The sequence below is a fragment of the Lissotriton vulgaris genome, chromosome 8, assembly GCF_964263255.1.
Source record: "Lissotriton vulgaris chromosome 8, aLisVul1.2, whole genome shotgun sequence".
NCBI lineage: Eukaryota > Metazoa > Chordata > Amphibia > Caudata > Salamandridae > Lissotriton > Lissotriton vulgaris.
The window spans coordinates 1,579,634,426-1,579,657,939 of record NC_141696.1 but is presented as its reverse complement, the minus strand read 5'-3'; the positions used below and the strand labels follow the sequence as shown (position 1 = coordinate 1,579,657,939).

At 48.8% G+C, this 23,514-nt stretch overlaps 1 protein-coding gene across 2 annotated transcripts in view; it reads left to right on the top strand.

Annotated features, from left to right (window-relative positions):
• PDXK (pyridoxal kinase) overlaps window positions 1-23,514 on the top strand; it is a 384,182-nt gene that overhangs the window by 147,719 nt on the left and 212,949 nt on the right. The window lies entirely within an intron of this gene.

The window sequence follows — 23,514 nt, the reverse complement described above, 5'->3', positions numbered from 1 at the left end:
CCGCCGCGCGCCCCTCTGTCCCCGGGTTGCGGCACGAGGCGCCTCGCGCGTAAAGCGGCGGCGGCTCGTGACAGCGCGTGACTCACTCACGGAGGAGCTGCGCGCGCCGGGCGAGCCCGCCGCGGAGACCAATCACCGTGCGAGCTCTGAATGACGCGGCCCCCGGCATCCCCGGCCCCGCCCCCGTGACGTCAGATGTGTCAGTCCCCGCCCCCCAGGGCTGGGGGCGCGAGGGCATTCCGTGGTGGGCCCAGAGAAGGAACACGTGTCATCCCATCGAGGGGACCGAGGAACCAGCCTGACACCCTCTGTTTACCATCATTGATTCCAGCGAGGGAGATTCACTCCTCCTCGGGCTGCTTGAAACTCGGATGTAAGCAGATCACTCTGATGACCATGCATTGATTATAGGAGTTTACTCATCACTTTATCCTGCATCGATAATGGATTACTCTGATTTCCATGCACTGGTCGCAGGAGATTACTCCGATTACTTTATCTGGCATCGATAATAGATTACTCTAATTACCATGCATTGATCATGGGAGTTTACTCCGATTACTTGATCCTGCATCAATAATAGATTACTCTGATTGCCATGCACTGGTCGTAGGAGATTACTCGGATTACTTGATCCGGCATTGATAATAGATTACTCTGATTGCCATGCATTGGTCGCAGGAGATTACTCAGATTACTTTATCTGGCATCGATAATGGATTACTCTGATTGCCATGCCCTGGTCGCAGGAGATTACTCAGATTACTTTATCTGGCATCGATAATAGATTACTCTGATTGCCATGCACTGGTCGCAGAAGATTACTCAGATTATTTTATCTGGCATCGATAATAGATTACTCTGCCATGCACTGGTCGCAGGAGATTACTCAGATTACTTTATCTGGCATCGATAATAGATTACTCTGCCATGCACTGGTCGCAGGAGATTACTCAGATTACTTTATCTGGCATCGATAATAGATTACTCTGCCATGCACTGGTCGCAGGAGATTACTCAGATTACTTTATCTGGCATCGATAATAGATTACTCTGATTGCCATGCACTGGTCGCAGAAGATTACTCAGATTACTTTATCTGGCATCAATAATAAATTACTCTGATTGCCATGCACTGGTCGCAGGAGATTACTCACATTACTTGATCCTGCATCAATAATAGATTACTCTAATTACCATGCACTGGTCGCAGGAGATTACTCAGATTACTTTATCTGGCATCAATAATAAATTACTCTGATTGCCATGCACTGGTCGCAGGAGATTACTCAGATTACTTTATCTGGCATCAATAATGAATTACTCTGATTGCCATGCACTGGTCGCATGAGATTACTCAGATTACTTTATCTGGCATCAATAATAAATTACTCTGATTGCCATGCCCTGGTCGCAGGAGATTACTCAGATTACTTGATCCTGCATCAATAATAGATTACTCTAATTACCATGCACTGGTCGCAGGATATTACTCACATTACTTGATCCTGCATCAATAATAGATTACTCTAACTACCATGCACTGGTCGCAGGAGATTACTCAGATTACTTTATCTGGCATCGATAATAGATTACTCTGATTGCCATGCCCTGGTCGCAGGAGATTACTCAGATTACTTTATCTGGCATCAATAATAAATTACTCTGATTGCCATGCACTGGTCGCAGGAGATTACTCAGATTACTTTATCTGGCATCAATAATGAATTACTCTGATTGCCATGCACTGGTCGCATGAGATTACTCAGATTACTTTATCTGGCATCAATAATAAATTACTCTGATTGCCATGCACTGGTCGCAGGAGATTACTCACATTACTTGATCCTGCATCAATAATAGATTACTCTAATTACCATGCACTGGTCGCAGGATATTACTCACATTACTTGATCCTGCATCAATAATAGATTACTCTGATTACCATGCACTGGTCGCAGGAGATTACTCAGATTACTTTATCTGGCATCAATAATAAATTACTCTGATTGCCATGCCCTGGTCGCAGGAGATTACTCAGATTACTTGATCCTGCATCAATAATAGATTACTCTGATTGCCATGCACTTGTCGCAGGAGATTACTCACATTACTTGATCCTGCATCAATAATGGATTACTCTGATTGACATGCACTGGTCGCAGGATATTACTCACATTACTTGATCCTGCATCAATAATAGATTACTCTAATTACCATGCACTGGTCGCAGGATATTACTCACATTACTTGATCCTGCATCAATAATAGATTACTCTAATTACCATGCACTGGTCGCATGAGATTACTCAGATTACTTTATCTGGCATCAATAATAAATTACTCTGATTGCCATGCACTGGTCGCAGGAGATTACTCACATTACTTGATCCTGCATCAATAATAGATTACTCTAATTACCATGCACTGGTTGCAGGATATTACTCACATTACTTGATCCTGCATCAATAATAGATTACTCTGATTACCATGCACTGGTCGCAGGAGATTACTCAGATTACTTTATCTGGCATCAATAATAAATTACTCTGATTGCCATGCCCTGGTCGCAGGAGATTACTCAGATTACTTGATCCTGCATCAATAATAGATTACTCTAATTACCATGCACTGGTCGCAGGATATTACTCACATTACTTGATCCTGCATCAATAATAGATTACTCTAATTACCATGCACTGGTCGCAGGAGATTACTCAGATTACTTTATCTGGCATCGATAATAGATTACTCTGATTGCCATGCACTGGTCGCAGGAGATTACTCAGATTACTTTATCTGGCATCAATAATAAATTACTCTGATTGCCATGCCCTGGTCGCAGGAGATTACTCAGATTACTTGATCCTGCATCAATAATAGATTACTCTAATTACCATGCACTGGTCGCAGGATATTACTCACATTACTTGATCCTGCATCAATAATAGATTACTCTAATTACCATGCACTGGTCGCAGGAGATTACTCATTACTTTATCTGGCATAGATAATAGATTACTCTGATTACCATGCACTGGTCGCAGGAGATTACTCAGATTACTTTATCTGGCATCAATAATAAATTACTCTGATTGCCATGCCCTGGTCGCAGGAGATTACTCAGATTACTTGATCCTGCATCAATAATAGATTACTCTAATTACCATGCACTGGTCGCAGGATATTACTCACATTACTTGATCCTGCATCAATAATAGATTACTCTAATTACCATGCACTGGTCGCAGGAGATTACTCAGATTACTTTATCTGGCATCGATAATAGATTACTCTGATTGCCATGCACTGGTCGCAGGAGATTACTCAGATTACTTTATCTGGCATCAATAATAAATTACTCTGATTGCCATGCACTGGTCGCAGGAGATTACTCAGATTACTTGATCCTGCATCAATAATAGATTACTCTAATTACCATGCACTGGTCGCAGGATATTACTCACATTACTTGATCCTGCATCAATAATAGATTACTCTAATTACCATGCACTGGTCGCAGGAGATTACTCAGATTACTTTATCTGGCATCGATAATAGATTACTCTGATTGCCATGCACTGGTCGCAGGAGATTACTCAGATTACTTTATCTGGCATCGATAATAGATTACTCTGATTGCCATGCACTGGTCGCAGGAGATTACTCAGATTACTTTATCTGGCATCGATAATAGATTACTCTGATTGCCATGCACTGGTCGCAGGAGATTACTCAGATTACTTTATCTGGCATCGATAATAGATTACTCTGATTGCCATGCACTGGTCGCAGGAGATTACTCAGATTACTTGATCCTGCATCGATAATAGATTACTCTGCCATGCACTGGTAGCAGGAGATTACTCAGATTACTTTATCTGGCATCGATAATAGATTACTCTGATTGCCATGCACTGGTCGCAGGAGATTACTCAGATTACTTTATCTGGCATCGATAATAGATTACTCTGATTGCCATGCCCTGGTCGCAGGAGATTACTCAGATTACTTGATCCTGCATCGATAATAGATTACTCTGCCATGCACTGGTAGCAGGAGATTACTCAGATTACTTTATCTGGCATCGATAATAGATTATTCTGATTGCCATTATCCGGCATTGACCATGCAAGATTGCTTCTCCCGACATTGAACATAGAAGTTTACAGTAATTATATTACCCTGCTTTGATAAGAGGGGATTACTCTGATCACTGCAATGGTCATAGGAGATTACTCTCATTACTTTGTATTAATCATTGGAGAGTTCTCTTACTACTTCATCTCATACTGACCACCGATTACTTTAACCCATATTGCCCTGAAAGTATTACTCTGCATTCATCGTACAATGCAATTACTCTACATGCTCTGCTTTGAGGATCGATAACTCTCATTACTTCATCCCTCATTCATTGCTCATAAGACCTTACTCTACCGCGCATTTATAATAGAGGTTGCTACAATTACTGCATTTATCCTTAATTGGTTACATGAGGTTACTTTCATTACTTCACTTCAAATTGATCACCATTATTTACCCAGATTACAGTCCTACATTGACCATAAAATATAATTCTGATTACTTTATCCTACATTGATCATAAAAGTCTCATTTCATTATTCTGCTCTACGTTATTAGATCACACAAGATTCCACTGTTTACCCTTCCTTTAGTGGTTTAACTCTGAATTAAGTTACAGGATGAAATCATGATTCCTTTTTCGTTTGCTGATGCCACCAGCAGATTCATTCATTTTCTCCTCATTACATTACACAAGGAGATTGTTCTGAGTACTTTCATTACAGTAAACTCTTGAGTGCTAAGTGTTTCTGATAAACACACGCTCCTGGAGATTTCCCACCGTGTGAAGGATTTCTCCAGTGGCAGCTCCTCCTCTATGGCGAAGGAGCGTTGCCCTACTGCACTCAGAAAAATGAGGAAGAGGAAAGAGAAAGTTGTAAAAAAATGAGGCAAAAGCAGGAGACATTACTTGAAAACGCGGGAAAAAGAAGGAGAAAGCAGCAAAAAACGAGGCAAAAGCAATAGAAAGCGCTGACAAAAACAGGGCGAAAAGGAAGGAGAAAGCAGTAAAAAAAAATACGAGGCAAAAGCAGGAGAAAGCACTGCGGAAACGGGTAGAAAGCAGATCGGTGTAGCCGCACGGGAGAGCTGGGCCTTAGACACCCCTTACCCCTCTGGAAATACTTCCTAGAATGATTCCTCATTTATTACTGCCACATAAGGTGACTTAGATCTTCCAATCCTCTTCCTCGGTAGCGGAGCCCTTGCTTCTGTTCACTGATCTATCCTGTCACGGATACATGGATAAAATCCTGTTTCGACCTGGCTGTCCCAGATGTCATAGGTCTGCTCCAGGCGATCCCCACGTTTTGTTTTCTTACCCATCACTGTAAAGTCTAGCTGTCCAAATGTCCTCCTGAAATCAAAACCCGAATGCCCTCCATGTGCCGGCCCCGGGTAGAGATTTGAGTAACTAAACTCAGTGACCAGAAAGGTCTTTGCTTCAGGCTGCCTGACTTGCCCCCCTGCGAATGCCACCTGCTTCCTTGGCCAATATGTCCATCTTTGTGGGAATAGGTAAAAGCTAAAGGGATCCTCTTGCCAGACCACATAAAAAGCTGTTTAGAGACTTGGGGCCTGATTCAGATCTCGGCAGATGGGTCACTCCGTCGCAACGGGGACAGATATCCTGTTTGCCGAACTATAAATCCCATCGGCTATAATGGGATTAATATTTCGGCAGACGGGATATCCGTCACCGCTGTGATTGAGTGATCCCTATGCGGACATCTAAACCAGGCCCTTGCTCAGTGACTCGTTCGATGGGCACAGCTGTCACACTGCATTGGCATTGGCTGCACGGGTCGCATGGTTCTTCAACGTCTTCTTTTGGAGTTTGTCTGCAATTCAGCAACCCCTTTCGAGCTGAATCGAAAGGCATTGTTGAACGTGCTAACTGGATGATTAAACAAGCCTTGACTGCTAGGGTATTAAGTTCAGGTCTTCGTTGGTTCCATAAACTGTACGGAGTCCGGAAAGCATTACTTAACTTGCCTAGATGAGTATTGGGAAGACCACTCCATACGAGATTCTCTTCGGAGTTCCAATATATGTGCATGGTTTGGATGATCCTGGGAAGTGGCGGATAATGATAAACTTGACTTGGAGAAACGCATAACTGTTTTGCAGAGTGTCCACGAAGTCAGAAACATTCTGCCTAATGTGAACCACTCTGATGCCGCCACTTGTGAAAAGAAGGTTATCACTGCTGCTGTTGGGTGGGTTCCAAAATTTGGGGACCTAATTTGTGAAAAAATCCATATAAAGCAAGCTTTTGAACCATCCTGTCACCGTTCTTGGGGTAAAAAGCAATGGAACTGTCATTCTACCTCCCCTTTCTGGCTCAAGTGAGAAACGGACAGGTGTTCATCGACCATGTGAAAACGCACGTTGTGGCCAGTCCTCTACAGCAGACCCTCTAGGACACTTAGAAGGATTCGGAGTAGTGCCTCTCAACCTCCCCCTACTCTGTATCTAATACCCCTTGAACAAAGTAGGAAGATTACGAGCTTGAGTTCCCTTCCAGAGATTTTTGAGTGCAGCATTCTGCGAAGAACACGGAGTTCTACAAACGCACCAATGTTGCTATCACCACTGATCAACGCTACTCCATGACTTATTATGAAATACCAACCGATGCAAGAGCATTTGAACTGGTGCCTCTTCGAGAGCCTTGAGAGGTCACTAGTATTGCGAAAGACTCTGTATATTTTACAGAGGGCTTTTCAACCACTTCTACAGTCACTCACCCCATAGGCCGATTCGTGCTTATCAATGGATTCGTGGCAAGTACCTGATTCCACCGTGGTCCTGTTCCTGGCTCATTTTGGGAACTCCTCTTTTTCTCACGTGTCGATCAACGATACTCGTTATTGTTCTGCTTCTTACTGGACATTTTGTCCCTGCAAGAACGATTGCGTCACTAGTGGTTCACGAGCTGCAACCGCATTCTTCATCGCACAGAGTCTGAAGAGGTTTCTACGCTGCAAAATCACAGCTTATCCTGTGCCCGAGGGCACAGCATGGGAGAAAGTTCCATGCCAGATTATGGGACCTACTGAGACATTGCAGTTACCATATGTGACAACAGTTTCAGTGAATGATATTGTCAAACCTGGTTCTATTTCAGGTGACTGGGACAGTGAGACTGTTAAAAGAATGATGTCTGGTTTTCAGGCACGTGCTGCTTTGAATAATGAAGATCCTTATTTGAATTCACCTAATGCTTTTTAATGGCACCTAGTCATGACTGATACCACAGCTGCCGTGAGCTATGATCTGGAAGGTTATGTCAAATAAAACTCTTTTACATTTTTTCTTTTCTTTTTATACCACATAATCTGGCCCATTCCATACCATTGCTGTTCTGTTTAATCGCCAACATGCATCCTTCTTTAAGACATACTTTTAGACATGTTATGTTATACATAAAATCCCCAGTTGCTTGAAACCTTGAAGTATTCATGCTTCACTTTGCCCTTTGCATAATATGTATACATATATATATATTTCATATATCATATTACACGTGTATCATATTTTAGATACGGTCTGTCGTAGAATATTGAGAGCATGGATCTCCTTGTATGTTAGATATGCCCCCATGACGTCACATTAAACCATACAATCAGGGATGACATACAATTCTACGGTCCTACCCCATTTTTGAGTAGGCCCAACTCCATCTTAGGTATTGTAAGTCACCATCTTTTCCTGATTTATGCTGACGCACGGTCATGTCTGCCATTGAGGCAGATGTCGTCTGACCGTATCTTTCTAGGAACAGTAAAAGTGTTAAGTCATTCGGCCAATCACATAGCTATAACCCCGATGCGACACTGGTCTGGGACAAGTCTCAACCTATCACCATGTCAAGGTCAAATAAGCTCAAATACAGGGATAGAGCCAAAATAGTGTCGTTCACCTTGAATGTTCATAAGGAAACATCTAGGATGTACACCTTGATGGCTAAAATCTACGTAACACATTCCTAAACTAAGTCTGAAATTCCAATCTCTGATAAGATTTAGAATATAAGGGCCACAACTTGATGACTGCATGTCAGGAGAGGTCCTCCACTCAGATGATCGTACGAAATTCTGCCAGAGGCAATCTCATCTACTGCCTGCGAACTTCAAAGATGTTACATCTTACCTAACTCTGATAAACCCAAGTCCCAGAGGAAAGCCTGCTACTGAAGTGCATGTCTTCCCTTCCCAGAGAACACTGCATTCACGCCTCCGCTGATAACAACAGCTCTTGCTGTCATGAAGGTATGCGGTGCGTCTTTCCTTCCTAAGAAACTCTCGACTGCAAGTTGCTCTACTTTACATGCTCTCTCAGTGTAGCGCATAGAAATAGGTCTTAAGATGTTTTAGATGACAGTTTAATCATGTTAGAAATGTTAATTTTATTCATGTTCACAGCATGCCTTCTTGCTGTTTTTATGATGTCCTATGTAATAATTTAGATGTGTTGAGAAACAGGTTCACCATGTTGTAATAAATGCTTTTAGTTAAAGGCTCTATTCTTCTTAGTCCAGTATGTGTGTGTGATATTATGAATAACAAAATAAGTTTGATTCTGTCACCACAGTGTCCCCTGATCCCATTACAAGGATTGTTAGTCACCCAAAAGCAATAACTCTAATTCAACACTGTATTTGGTGGGGTTCTACTGGTTCTACTGTAACCTGTCTTTTGGACTTGCTTCAGAACGGTTGCTCCCCCACGCTCCTCCTCATTTGCAGCTGAAACGCTCCGTGCTAACGCATCCCTGGTATCGTTTCTTGTGTGTTTACTACAGCACTGTTTTTACCGAGCTCCATAGCATTGTAGCGCTTTTCACACATAGCGCCGCTGTTACTATTTGACATAATTAGCGCGACCTCGCTCAGGCTGTTGTGCTCATTTTTCTTGTGTCTGTGCATTTGTTTGATTCTACTGCTCACTCGACGCATTTGTGTATTTGCTGCCCCTGTCTGCCTTTCCCTTTGACCCTCCATTTTGTTGTTGGTATCCCCTGGCCCGCCCCTCATCCACACTACCGCCTCCCTGCTGCCCCTCCCACCCACGTTTACCGAGCCTTCCACTCCCCCGGCCAAACTGTGACCATCTGGACTTGCTTCAGAACGGTCGCTCCCCCACGCTCCTCCTCATTTGCAGCTGAAACGCTCCGTGCTAACGCATCCCTGGTATCGTTTCTTGTGTGTTTACTACAGCACTGTTTTTACCGAGCTCCATAGCATTGTAGCGCTTTTCACGCATAGCGCCGCTGTTACTATTTGGCATAATTAGCGCGACCTCGCTCAGGCTGTTGTGCTCATTTTTCTTGTGTCTGTGCATTTGTTTGATTCTACTGCTCACTCGACGCATTTGCGTATTTGCTGCCCCTGTCTGCCTTTCCCTTTGACCTTCCATTTTGTTGTTGGTATCCCCTGGCCCGCCCCTCATCCACACTACCGCCTCCCTGCTGCCCCTCCCACCCACGTTTACCGAGCCTTCCACTCCCCCGGCCAAACTGTGACCACCTGGACTTGCTTCAGAACGGTCGCTCCCCCACGCTCCTCCTCATTTGCAGCTGAAACGCTCCGTGCTAACGCATCCCTGGTATCGTTTCTTGTGTGTTTACTACAGCACTGTTTTTACCGAGCTCCATAGCATTGTAGCGCTTTTCACACATAGCGCCGCTGTTACTATTTGACATAATTAGCGCGACCTCACTCAGGCTGTTGTGCTCATTTTTCTTGTGTCTGTGCATTTGTTTGATTCTACTGCTCACTCGACGCATTTGTGTATTTGCTGCCCCTGTCTGCCTTTCCCTTTGACCCTCCATTTTGTTGTTGGTATCCCCTGGCCCGCCCCTCATCCACACTACCGCCTCCCTGCTGCCCCTCCCACCCACGTTTACCGAGCCTTCCACTCCCCCGGCCAAACTGTGACCATCTGGACTTGCTTCAGAACGGTCGCTCCCCCACGCTCCTCCTCATTTGCAGCTGAAACGCTCCGTGCTAACGCATCCCTGGTATCGTTTCTTGTGTGTTTACTACAGCACTGTTTTTACCGAGCTCCATAGCATTGTAGCGCTTTTCACGCATAGCGCCGCTGTTACTATTTGGCATAATTAGCGCGACCTCGCTCAGGCTGTTGTGCTAATTTTTCTTGTGTCTGTGCATTTGTTTGATTCTACTGCTCACTCGACGCATTTGTGTATTTGCTGCCCCTGTCTGCCTTTCCCTTTGACCCTCCATTTTGTTGTTGGTATCCCCTGGCCCGCCCCTCATCCACACTACCGCCTCCCTGCTGCCCCTCCCACGCTCCGCCCCCTCCACTCTCCATTTATGTCAGATGTCCACACGTGCAGCGTCCACGCGCTACGGCCGCGCCGAAGGTGCGCCAAAGGTAAGCCCGTCTACGCCCTCCCGCGCCTGGACCGCGCCCAGCGCCAGACCCCCTGGCCCTCTTAGCACCCACCCCACCCGCATTACATACGACGCAACCACCCTCATAGCCCTAAACCCCGGTCATCTCCCCAACTGCGCCCTAGCCGCTCCTGGACACACCCATGGACCCTTCTCCTGCAACTCCTGTAAGTTCGACGGCACCAAGTACAACTCCTCATCCACGAACACACAACAGATATCTGACTCCAACCACCTTAAATGCATCCTGCTCAACACCCGCTCAGTCCACAGACACGCCATCGACCTCTGGAACCTGCTTGACACCATTTCTCCCGACGTCGCCTTCCTAACAGAAACGTGGATGAACGCCTCATCAGCCCCAGACATCACCATTGCCATCCCGGGAAGGATACAAGATCATCCGCAAGGACCGCATCGACCAGACAGGAGGAGGCATCGCTATCGTCCATAAGAACTCCATCCGCATCTCAACCAGCTCAGACGTCAACCTTACCAGCGCCGAACACCTTCACTTCCAGATCCACACCGATCCCAAGACCACTCTCAGAGGCACCCTCCTCTACCGACCTCCAGGATCCCGTGCACAATTCAGCGACGACATCACCGACTTTATCACCCCACACGCCCTCCCCTCCGAGGAATACATTCTACTGGGAGACCTCAACTTTCACCTGGAAAAGAGCAATGACAGCAACGCCACCACCCTTCTGGACAATCTCGCCAACCTCGGACTCAAACAACTTTTCACTACCCCCACCCACATCGCAGGTCACACACTTGACCCTATCTTCACCTCCAGCAAACATGTCTCCTTCAGTCACACCACCACTCTCCATTGGACGGACCACAGCTGCGTTCACTTTATCTACAATAAGATCACAACTCACAACCACCCTCAACCTTCTCTGCGAAGAAACTGGAACAAAATCACCATCGACCAGATCTCCTCATCGCTCCTTCAAAACCCCCCTGTCCACTCCTCAAACCCCGACCAAGCAGCCATCAACCTCACCCAATGGCTTTCAAACAGCGCTGACATCCTAGCACCGTTGAATAAACATCAAACCAAACTAGGCAGCAAAAACGCCTCCTGGTTCAACGATGATCTTAAGAAATCGAAGAAACTCTGTCGCTCCCTCGAGAAGGCCTGGAAAAAAGACCCAAACACTAGCACCAGGGACGCCTTCAAAAAAGCCACCCGCATACACCACCAACTAATCCGTTCTGCCAAAAAAGCCGCATTCAAAGACCGACTAGATAACAACGCCCACAACAGCAAGGAATTATTCAACATCTTCAAAGAATTTACCAACCCCTCAGCCAACTCCAACGACATCACCCCCTCTAAAGCCCTCTGCGACTCCCTAGCTTCGTTCTTCCACAACAAAATCGCAGACATCCACAACAGCTTCGACAACCAACCCGGAGACCAACCCACCCAACCTTCTGCCGTACCTTCACCCCCCTTGAACATCCTTAACGACTGGAACCCAATCTCAACTGAGGACACCATCCGCCTGATGAACTCCATCCACTCAAGATCCCCCACAGACCCATGCCCTCACCACATCTTCAACAAAGCTGATTCCATCATAGCACCACACCTCCGAGACGTCATCAACTGCTCCCTTAACTCCGCCACCTTCCCGGAAAGCTGGAAACACGCCGAACTTAGCGCTCTTCTGAAAAAACCCACAGCTGACCCCACCGAACTCAAAAACTACCGCCCCATCTCGCTCCTTCCATTCCCAGCCAAAGTCATTGAGAAAGCCGTCAACAACCAGCTTGCCGCCTTCCTCGAAACCAACAAATCCCTCGACCCTTCACAGTCCGGCTTCCGAGCCAAACACAGCACAGAGACCGCCCTCATCGCAGCAACAGACGACATTCGAACTCTACTGGACAATGGAGACACAGTCGCCCTCATCCTCCTTGACCTCTCCGCAGCCTTCGACACAGTCTGCCATAGCACCCTTCTACAGCGCCTCAGAAACATCGGAATCCAAGGAAAAGCACTGGAATGGATCACCTCGTTCCTCACCGGAAGAACACAGAGAGTCCGCCTCCCACCGTTCAAGTCAGAGGCCACTGAAGTCCTTTGCGGCGTGCCACAAGGATCTTCACTCAGCCCCACCCTATTCAACGTATATATGAGCCCCCTCGCGACCATCGCACGCCAAAACAACCTCAACATCATCTCCTACGCCGATGACACTCAACTGATCCTCTCACTCACCAAAGACCCTCTCACCGCCAAAACCAACCTACATGAAGGAATGAAAGAAGTCGACGAGTGGATGAAGCACAGCCGTCTGAAACTGAACTGAGACAAAACAGAAGTCCTCATCTTAGGCACCTCCCCCTCCGCCTGGGATGACTCTTGGTGGCCAGAGGCCCTTGGAAAAGCACCCATCCCAACAGACCACGCACGGAACCTGGGTGTCATCCTGGACTTCTCACTCTCAATGACCAGACAAGTCAACGCCGTTTCATCATCTTGCTTTAACATTCTCCGCATGCTCAGAAAAACATTTCGCTGGATCCCCACCAAAACTAAAAAAACGGTCACCCATGCTCTGGTTACAAGCCGCCTGGACTACGGAAACACCCTATACGCCGGTACCACTGCCAAACTTCAGAAAAAACTCCAACGCATCCAGAACGCATCAGCCAGACTCATACTAGACATCCTGCGCAAAGACCACATTTCTGGCCACCTGAAAAACCTCCACTGGCTTCCCGTCAATAAGAGGATAACTTTCCGCCTCCTAACCCACGCACACAAAGCACATTACGAACTTGGACCCGAATGCCTCAACACACGACTTTCCTTCTACACCCCCCCTCGCCAGCTACGCTCCTCCAACCTAGCCCTTGCCGCTGTCCCTCGCATCAACAAAACCAACATGGGAGGAAGATCCTTCTCCTACCTGGCGGCTAAAACCTGGAACTCACTTCCCAGTCACCTTCGCCACACTCAGAACCACCTAGCATTCAGAAAGCAACTTAAAACCTGGATATTCGACATGTAATTCCCCTCCCATCCTCAAGCGCCTTGAGACCCTCTGGGTATGTAGCGCGCTAAATAAATTATTTGACTTGACTTGACTTGACTTTACATTCCTCGCTGGCGCATTGAACTGAGTTCTCCGGTGTCACCCGTGGGTGGGAAAGCAAATCCTGTAGAACTATGCTAGAGTCGTTGTTTGCGGAATACTTCCTGATGCATTGGGCTGTAAGTGACTCTGACCGCAGCTGTTTTAGAATTTTATACTCGCCATAAAACTTTCTGCTGCATCTCCTGGTAGACTCCTTCTTGATGTTCAAATGTGTACCTAAGTCTGAGCAATACCTGAATATGGTGATCAACCCTTCTGCACGTGCACTTTATGTAAAATTTAGATTGGCATCTTACCGTTGGCTACGTTTTCCCATTCCTGGACCGAAAGGGGAGACATATCAAATCTGTGCCCGAAGGGTTGTCAAGTACCAGAGAGTATTGTGCACTTGTTATTTTTCTGTAAGGCCTATGCTAAACTCCGATTTTAGGGACCGTCACCCAGCGCTTAGTGTATGTAAAACCAACACCAGAGACTGCGCGGTGTACTCTATCGCTAGATACTTATCGGCAATATGGTATATTAGGTCGAATGACTTTTAAAACAGTAAGCATATCTCTTTCACACTTGGTGTCCTGTCTCAATTGTATTTATGATTGGTTTTGAACCCTTTCTATTGAGGATTTTATTTGACTTCTTTGTAAATTGTTTTAGCTTTTGGATGCTTCTTTTTAATATCTTCAATTTTTACTAAAATAATATGGATTTTAAAACATGATGAGACTTGTATTGTTGGACTGTAATTTCTCATACGATTTAGTATTACCTAGATTTGTTTTTTTAATGAATTTGTATGTTTTTATTTATTTCCCTATTTTAAATATTTTATATTGTATCTTTTATAGCTCTTTTCAACCGAAATAATGGAAATATGATGACTGCAACTGGCATTGGGTAGGTGGCTGGGAGTACACCGTGAGCCCTGCAGTTTCTGTTGTTAGGGATAGGAGTCCTTTGATGGGGCAAAGCTTCTTGCCTCTCTTCTTGATCTCTGCATGGAGGAGTTGTAAACAGCTGGCTCTCACCTCTTTGTATTTCTGTGGTGGGCACTTCACCTGGAGACTGTCTTGCTGTGTAGAGTCCCTTAGAGGCTGAAGCCAGGCCTGGGCCTGGAAGCTGTCCTGACCAGGACACATGAAAAGGGAACAGACTCAAACTGTTTCCAAGAAAACCTACCTGGAATACACATTCTCAGTCTGTGAAATTAGGATAAAGATCAGAGCTACAGACCCAACATTGTTCATCTTGGTAGTCTTGTCTTCAGAGGAGGGTTACTCATCAGTGTACTCAGGGGCTACTACGCAGACATGGGTTGAGGCTGCATTAACAGCCTGTGCCAGCTTGCCCTCGCTGCGACAGACAGCCAAGTGTGGAAAGGGTTGTACTTGGCCCAGTATGTAGAGCCATAATAGGATACACCTTGGCACAGCAGTGGTGAGATGCCCCAACGCCCACGGCTATGGCCCAGTAGCCCGTGCTTGCCCCGTGTCCTTCTGAACGGTGTATGGTACTGGTAGTGTGTCATTTTACAGAAGAACGCAATGTACAGACGGACACATTAAGCAGACCGAGTTGCCACATGAATGATAATATCTTTGCAGTATGAAGATGTTTTTTATTTATTTATTCGCAAGCAAAAAACTCAAATGCCAAGATTCTTTAAGTATTCACACCCCCCCAGTCACAGAAATGTACTATGAGTGCGTTGGGCATGTGTGTTCGCGTGCACTTTTCCACCATTCCCACTCGTTGCACTACTTGGTTGACAAGGGTTTCACCGCTCGTGAGGATGTCCATAGTTCAACATCAAAAAACTGATGCCAGTTTCACAGCTGTAGATAATGCAACAGAGGAAGATCACATGCTCAGATCCACAGGGTCTGACATTGGCAGTGTGACCCCTGAGGGTGTAGAATTGTAACACTTAATTACCAGATGTTTGGACACCTTAAGAGAACCATGAAGGCCCACCACATGCAAGTACCACTTAGCTAAATGGAAAAGATTTGTAATCAGGACATATCAGTGGGCAGCAACCCTATGCACTAGATGTAAAAGTACCAGATAACTTACACATCAGCACTTGGTCATCCGATCCCATTGGCCACTCTGTACAGAGAAGGGTTAACGCAACCTAAGTCTCTTTTTTCAGCTCCAGTCACAAATACTAATCTGGAAGGAGCAATGAGGATGTATCCTCCATATAGAACGCTATTTCCCACATGGAATTTAACTACAGATTTTGAAGAGCATTGCCCACGCCCATACTGGAGAGTATGAACATGCATATTATGGTACAACGCGGAGTAAGCGCACATTACATCATTGCAGTCCCCCCGATATGAGAACCATTTCCCCCATATCTTTCTGTGTTTCTAGGGGTTGTCCCTTGACAAGTAGACAGTTTCCTGATGTTTAGTTCCCCAGTCCATCGCCTGCTGGCACCTGACCAGTGAGGGGGGAACTAAAGCGCCCTCCATCCCGTAGCAATCTCTGGTTTGGCCAGCACAGTTCAGATCCACACCAGGGTTTTTCTCCAGCTTTATCACAAACCCCACCCAAGGCTCCCACTTACACCACAATGGGAGAAAGGTCTACGAGCCTCCTGATCACTCTGGATAACATGGCATCGCCAGTGCTGTGAGATCTGGAGGCACTCCCATACCAAGTGATAGAAATGCGCCCTTGGTTCCGGGCAGCACCAGTGCGCCCGCGTGCCAGAGCCTCAGGATGTTCTATAGGTTGTGTGTAAGAAGTTGAGTTGAATAAGTCTGACCTTTGATGATGCCACCAACGTTCTGGGTGACATGTGGGCGTCCCTCCAATTAGAGACGTCTAGTGGGTCCAGCCAGTCCTCCCACCGGGTCCTTAGTGATGTAAACAGATCCAGAAAATTAAATACTAGGGATTTACACATCTTGGAGATGCCCCTCCTTTCAATGGGGCCCATCAAAATTTGAGTTTCGAGGGTGCTATAGTCAGGGACAGTCTCCAGGGAAGCTTGTTGTTGCTCTAGGGCATGGCGTAGCTGAAAGTTGCAGAAAATTTGGAGGCATGCAGGCCATGTTCCTCTTGCAGGCACTGGAATGTTTTAATGTGGGATCCCAGCCATGCATCTCCTACTGTGGGGATCCCAGCTGGATCCCAGCCATGCATCTCCTACTGTGCTCATCCCAGCTGGATCCCAGCCATGCATCTCCTACTGTGGTGATCCCAGCTGGATCCCAGCCATGCATCTACTACTGTGCTCATCCTTGCTGGATCCCAGCCATGCATCTACTACTGTGGTGATCCCAGCTGGATCCCAGCCATGCATCTACTACTGTGGTGATCCCAGCTGGATCCCAGCCATGCATCTACTACTGTGCTTATCCTGCTGGATCCCAGCCTTGCATCTCCTACTGTGCTGATCCCTGCTGATCCCAGCCATGCATCTCCTTCTGTGCTGATCCCTGCTGGATCCCAGCCTTACATCTCCTACTGTGGGGATCCCTACTGGATCCCAGCCATGCATCTCCTACTGTGCTGATCCCAGCCATGCATCTCCTACTGTGCTCATCCTTGCTGGATCCCAGCCATGCATCTACTACTGTGCTCATCCCTGCTGGATCCCAGCCAGGCATCTCCTACTGTGCTGATCCCTGCTGGATCCCAGCCAGGCATCTCCTACTGTGCTGATCCCTGCTGTATCCCAGCCATGCATCTACTACTGTGCTCATCCCTGCTGGATCCCAGCCAGGCATCTCCTACTGTGCTGATCCCTGCTGTATCCCAGCCATGCATCTCCTACTGTGCTGATCCCTGCTGGATCCCAGCCATGCATCTACTACTGTGGTGATCCCAGCTGGATCCCAGCCATGCATCTCCTACTGTGCTCATCCCTGCTGGATCCCAGCCATGTATCTCCTACTGTGCTGATCCCAGCTGGATCCCAGCCATGCATCTCCTACTGTGCTCATCCCTGCTGGATCCCAGCCATGCATCTCCTACTGTGGTGATCCCAGCTGGATCCCAGCCATGCATCTACTACTGTGGTGATCCCAGCTGGATCCCAGCCATGCATCTCCTACTGTGCTCATCCCTGCTGGATCCCAGCCAGGCATCTCCTACTGTGCTGATCCCTGCTGTATCCCAGCCATGCATCTCCTACTGTGCTGTTCCCTGCTGTATCCCAGCCATGCATCTCCTACTGTGCTGATCCCTGCTGTATCCCAGCCATGCATCTCCTACTGTGCTCATCCCTGCTGGATCCCAGCCATGCATCTCCTACTGTGCTGATCCCAGCTGGATCCAAGCCATGCATCTCCTACTGTGCTCATCCTTGCTGGATCCCAGCAATGCATCTACTGCGGGGATCCCTGCTGGATCCCAGCCATGCATCTCCTAGTGTGGGGATCCCTGTTGGAGCCCAGCCATGCATCTCCTACTGTGGGGATCCCAGCTAGATCCCAGCCATGCATCTCCTACTGTGCTGATCCCTGCTGGATCCCAGCCATGCATCTCCTACTGTGCTCATCCTTGCTGGATCCCAGCCATGCATCTACTACTGTGCTCATCCCTGCTGGATCCCAGCCATGCATCTCCTACTGTGGTGATCCCAGCTGGATCCCAGCCATGCATCTCCTACTGTGCTCATCCCTGCTGGATCCCAGCCAGGCATCTCCTGCTGTGCGGATCCCTGCTGGATCCCAGCCGTGCATCTCCTACTGTGCTGATCTCTGCTGGATCCCAGCCATGCATCTCCTACTGTGCTCATCCCTGCTGGATCCCAGCCAGGCATCTCCTACTGTGCTCATCCCTGCTGGATCCCAGCCATGCATCTCCTACTGTGGTGATCCCAGCTGGATCCCAGCCATGCATCTCCTACTGTGCTCATCCCTGCTGGATCCCAGCCAGGCATCTCCTGCTGTGCGGATCCCTGCTGGATCCCAGCCGTGCATCTCCTACTGTGGTGATCCCTGCTGGATCCCAGCCATGCATCTCCTACTGTGGTGATCCCAGCTGGATCCCAGCCATGCATCTCCTACTGTGGTGATCCCAGCTGGATCCCAGCCATGCATCTCCTACTGTGCTCATCCCTGCTGGATCCCAGCCAGGCATCTCCTGCTGTGCGGATCCCTGCTGGATCCCAGCCGTGCATCTCCTACTGTGCTGATCTCTGCTGGATCCCAGCCATGCATCTACTACTGTGCTCATCCCTGCTGGATCCAAGCCATGCATCTCCTACTGTGCTCATCCCTGCTGGATCCCAGCCATGTATCTCCTACTGTGCTGATCCCAGCTGGATCCCAGCCATGCATCTACTACTGTGCTGATCCCAGCTGGATCCCAGCCATGCATCTCCTACTGTGCTCATCCCTGCTGGATCCCAGCCATGCATCTCCTACTGTGCTCATCCCTGCTGGATCCCAGCCATGCATCTCCTACTGTGGTGATCCCAGCTGGATCCCAGCCATGCATCTACTACTGTGGTGATCCCAGCTGGATCCCAGCCATGTATCTCCTACTGTGCTCATCCCTGCTGGATCCCAGCCATGCATCTCCTACTGTGGTGATCCCAGCTGGATCCCAGCCATGCATCTCCTACTGTGCTCATCCCTGCTGGATCCCAGCCATGCATCTCCTACTGTGCTCATCCCTGCTGGATCCCAGCCATGCATCTCCTACTGTGGGGATCCCTGCTGGATCCCAGCCATGTATCTCCTACTATGCTCATCCCTGCTGGATCCCAGCCATGCATCTCCTACTGTGCTCATCCCTGCTGGATCCCAGCCATGCATCTTCTACTGTGGGGATCCCTGCCATGCATCTCCTACTGTGCCGATCCCTGCTGGATCCCAGCCATGCATCTCCTACTGTGGGGATCCCTGCTGGATCCCAGCCATACATCTCCTACTGTGGTGATCCCTGCTGGATCCCAGCCATGCATCTCCTACTGTGCTCATCCCTGCTGGATCCCAGCCATGCATCTCCTACTGTGCCCATCCCTGCTGGATCCCAGCCATGCATCTCCTACTGTGCTCATCCCTGCTGGATCCCAGCCATGCATCTCCTACTGTGGTTATCCCTGCTGGATCCCAGCCATGCATCGCCTACTATGCTGATCCCTGCTGGATCCCAGCCATGCATCTCCTACTGTGCTGTTCCCTGCTGGATCCCAGCCATGCATTTCCTGCTGTGCTGATCCCTGCTGGATCCCAGCCATGAATTTACTACTGTGCCCATCCCTGCTGGATCCCAGCCATGCATCTCCTACTGTGGGGATCCCTGCTGGATCCCAGCCATGCATCTCCTACTGTGCTGATCCCTGCTGGATCCCAGCCATGCATCTCCTACTGTGCTGATCCCTGCTGGATCCCAGCCATGCATCTCCTACTGTGCTGATCCCTGCTGGATCCCAGCCATGCATCTCCTACTATGCTCGTCCCTGCTGGATCCCAGCCATGCATCTCCTACTGTGCTGATCCCTGCTGGATCCCAGCCATGCATCTCCTACTGTGGGGATCCCTGCTGGATCCCAGCCATGCATGTCCTATTGTGCTGATCCTGCTGGATCCCAGCCATGCATCTCCTACTGTGGGGATCCCTGCTGGATCCCAGCCATGCATCTCCTACTGTGCTCATCCCTGCTGGATCCCAGCCATGCATCTCCTACTGTGGGGATCCCTGCTGGATCCCAGCCATGCATCTCCTACTGTGGTGATCCCTGCTGGATCCCAACCATGCATCTCCTACTGTGGGGATCCCTGCTGGATCCCAGCCATGCATCTCCTACTGTGCTGATCCCTGCTGGATCCCAGCCATGCATCTCCTACTGTGCTGATCCCTGCTGGATCCCAGCCATGCATCTCCTACTGTGCTGTTCCCTGCTGGATCCCAGCCATGCATCTCCTACTGTGCTGATCCTTGCTGGGTCCCAGCCATGCATCTCCTACTGTGCTGATCCCTGCTGGATCCCAGCCATGCATCTCCTACTGTGCTGTTCCCTGCTGGATCCCAGCCATGCATCTCCTACTGTGCTGATCCCTGGTGGGTCCCAGCCATGCATCTCCTACTGTGCCCATCCCTGCTGGATCCCAGCCATGCATCTCCTACCATGCTCGTCCCTGCTGGATCCCAGCCTTGCATCTCCTACTGTGGGGATCCCTGCTGGATCCCAGCCATGCATCTCCTACTGTGGGGATCCCTGCTGGATCCCAGCCATGCATCTCCTACTGTGCTCATCCCTGCTGGATCCCAGCCATGCATCTCCTACTGTGCTGTTCCCTGCTGGATCCCAGCCATGCATCTCCTACTTTGCTGATCCCTGCTGGATCCCAGCCATGCATCTCCTACTGTGGTGATCCCTGCTGGATCCCAGCCATGCATCTGCTACTGTGGGGATCCCTGCTGCATCCCAGCCATGCATCTCCTACTGTGCTGATCCCTGCTGGATCCCAGCCATGCATCTCCTACTGTGGTGATCCCTGCTGGATCCCAGCCTTACATCTCCTACTGTGGGGATCCCTGCTGGATCCCAGCCATGCATCTCCTACTGTGGTGATCCCTGCTGCATTCCAGCCATGCATCTCCTACTGTGCTCATCCCTGCTGGATCCCAGCCTTACATCTCCTACTGTGCTCATCCCTGCTGGATCCCAGCCATGCATCTCCTACTGTGGGGATCCCTGCTGCATTCCAGCCATGCATCTCCTACTGTGCTCATCCCTGCTGGATCCCAGCCATGCATCTCCTACTGTGTGATCCCTGCTGGATCCCAGCCATGCATCTCCTACTGTGCTGATCCCTGCTGGATCCCAGCCTTGCATCTCCTACTATGCTCGTCCGTGCTGGATCCCAGCCATGCATCTCCTACTATGCTGATCCCTGCTGGATCCCAGCCATGCATCTCCTACTGTGCTGTTCCCTGCTGGATCCCAGCCATGCATCTCCTGCTGTGCTGATCCCTGCTGGATCCCAGCCATGCATCTCCTACTATGCTCGTCCCTGCTGGATCCCAGCCTTGCATCTCCTACTGTGGGGATCCCTGCTGGATCCCAGCCATGCATCTTCTAATGTGGGAATCCCTGCTGGATCCCAGCCATGCATCTCCTACTGTGCTGATCCCTGCTGGATCCCAGCCATGCATCTCCTACTGTGCTGTTCCCTGCTGGATCCCAGCCATGCATCTCCTGCTGTGCTGATCTCTGCTGGATCCCAGCCATGCTTCTCCTACTATGCTCGTCCCTGCTGGATCCCAGCCTTGCATCTCCTACTGTGGGGATCCCTGCTGGATCCCAGCAATGCATCTTCTACTGTGGGGATCCCTGCTGGATCCCAGCCATGCATCTCCTACTGTGCTGATTCCTGCTGGATCCCAGCCGTGCATCTCCTACTGTGCTGATCCCTGCTGGATCCCAGCATGCATCTCCTACTGTGGGGATCTCTGTTGCATCCCAGCCATGCATCTCCTACTGTGGGGATCCCTGCTGGATCCCAGCCATGCATCTTCTACTATGCTCGTCCCTGCTGGATCCCAGCCATGCATCTCCTACTGTGCGGATCCCAGCTGGATCCCAGCCATGCATCTCCTACTGTGGGGATCCCAGCCTTACATCTCCTACTGTGGGGATCCCTGTTGCATCCCAGCCATGCATCTCCTACTGTGGGCATCCCTGCTGGATCCCAGCCATGCATCTCCTACTGTGGGGATCCCAGCCTTACATCTCCTACTGTGGTGATCCCTGCTGGATCCCAGCCATGCATCTCCTACTGTGGTGATCCCTGCTGGATCCCAGTCATGCATCTCCTACTGTGCTGATCCCTGCTGGATCCCAGCCATGCATCTCCTACTGTGCTCATCCCTGCTGGATCCCAGCCATGCATCTCCTACTGTGCTGATCCTTGCTGGATCCCAGCCATGCATCAGCTACTGTGCTGATCCCTGCTGGATCCCAGTCCATAAACCCGGATAACGCGGATGTGTGCCGGAACCACCTCCCTGTCCATAGTAGGGTCGCAAGAGTGATGTCTTTCCCCCAGCCCGTCCATTTCAGAGCTGAGCACCATGTCTGAAGGACCCCTCGAAAGGTTCGGGGAGGCATGAAGGGATGGCGCTCCTGTATAACATACCTCTAACATTGTCTCGACCCAGGATGGCCACCTCCAACCCAAACACGGGGTCTCCCCATCCACCATTCAGCCAGTCGTTGACCAGCAGCTGTGCTGCCCAGTAGTATAAGCGAACATCTACCGTACCCATCCCACAACCCCAGGGGGATTGGACACACTTGCCAAAGGCAATGCAGGCAGAGCAGTTGAGCCTTCGGAAGGAGCGTATTTTAGTAGAAGATCACAGATCCATGTGAGTGGGAGGAGAAGGCAGCTCTGTACCGTGTATAGAAAGCCGGGTAAGGCTGTCATTTTCAACAGGGCCACATGGCCGAGGACGTTGAAAGGGAGTCTCATCCACTGGTTGAGGTAAGTTGTCAGGAAATTAGGGGTTTTATGTTGATGCTCCAGGACAGACTAGACTGGAGCTAAATGCAGTTTTAAGTAGGATAAGGCTTCCTACTTTTGAGCCAGTGAGTCAGTCAACATTAAAACATCTCCGAGTCAAGAGAGCTTTTCTGATAGCCATCACTTCATTCCGAACAGTGAGTGATTTACATGCACTCACAGTTAAATGCTGTATTTAAAGATGCATTGCACTGGTGGATCAGGGAAAAACATTCTAAATATATCCCAAAGGTGGTTTCTGCTTTCCACATACATCAGACCATATATTTACCAGTTTTCCTATAAAATCCAACAGTACATGCCAAAAGAATTTTACAAACACTAGATGTTAAAAGAGTGATTATGTATAACATGGTCACAACAGCAAGATTAACCCCGCAGGGTCACC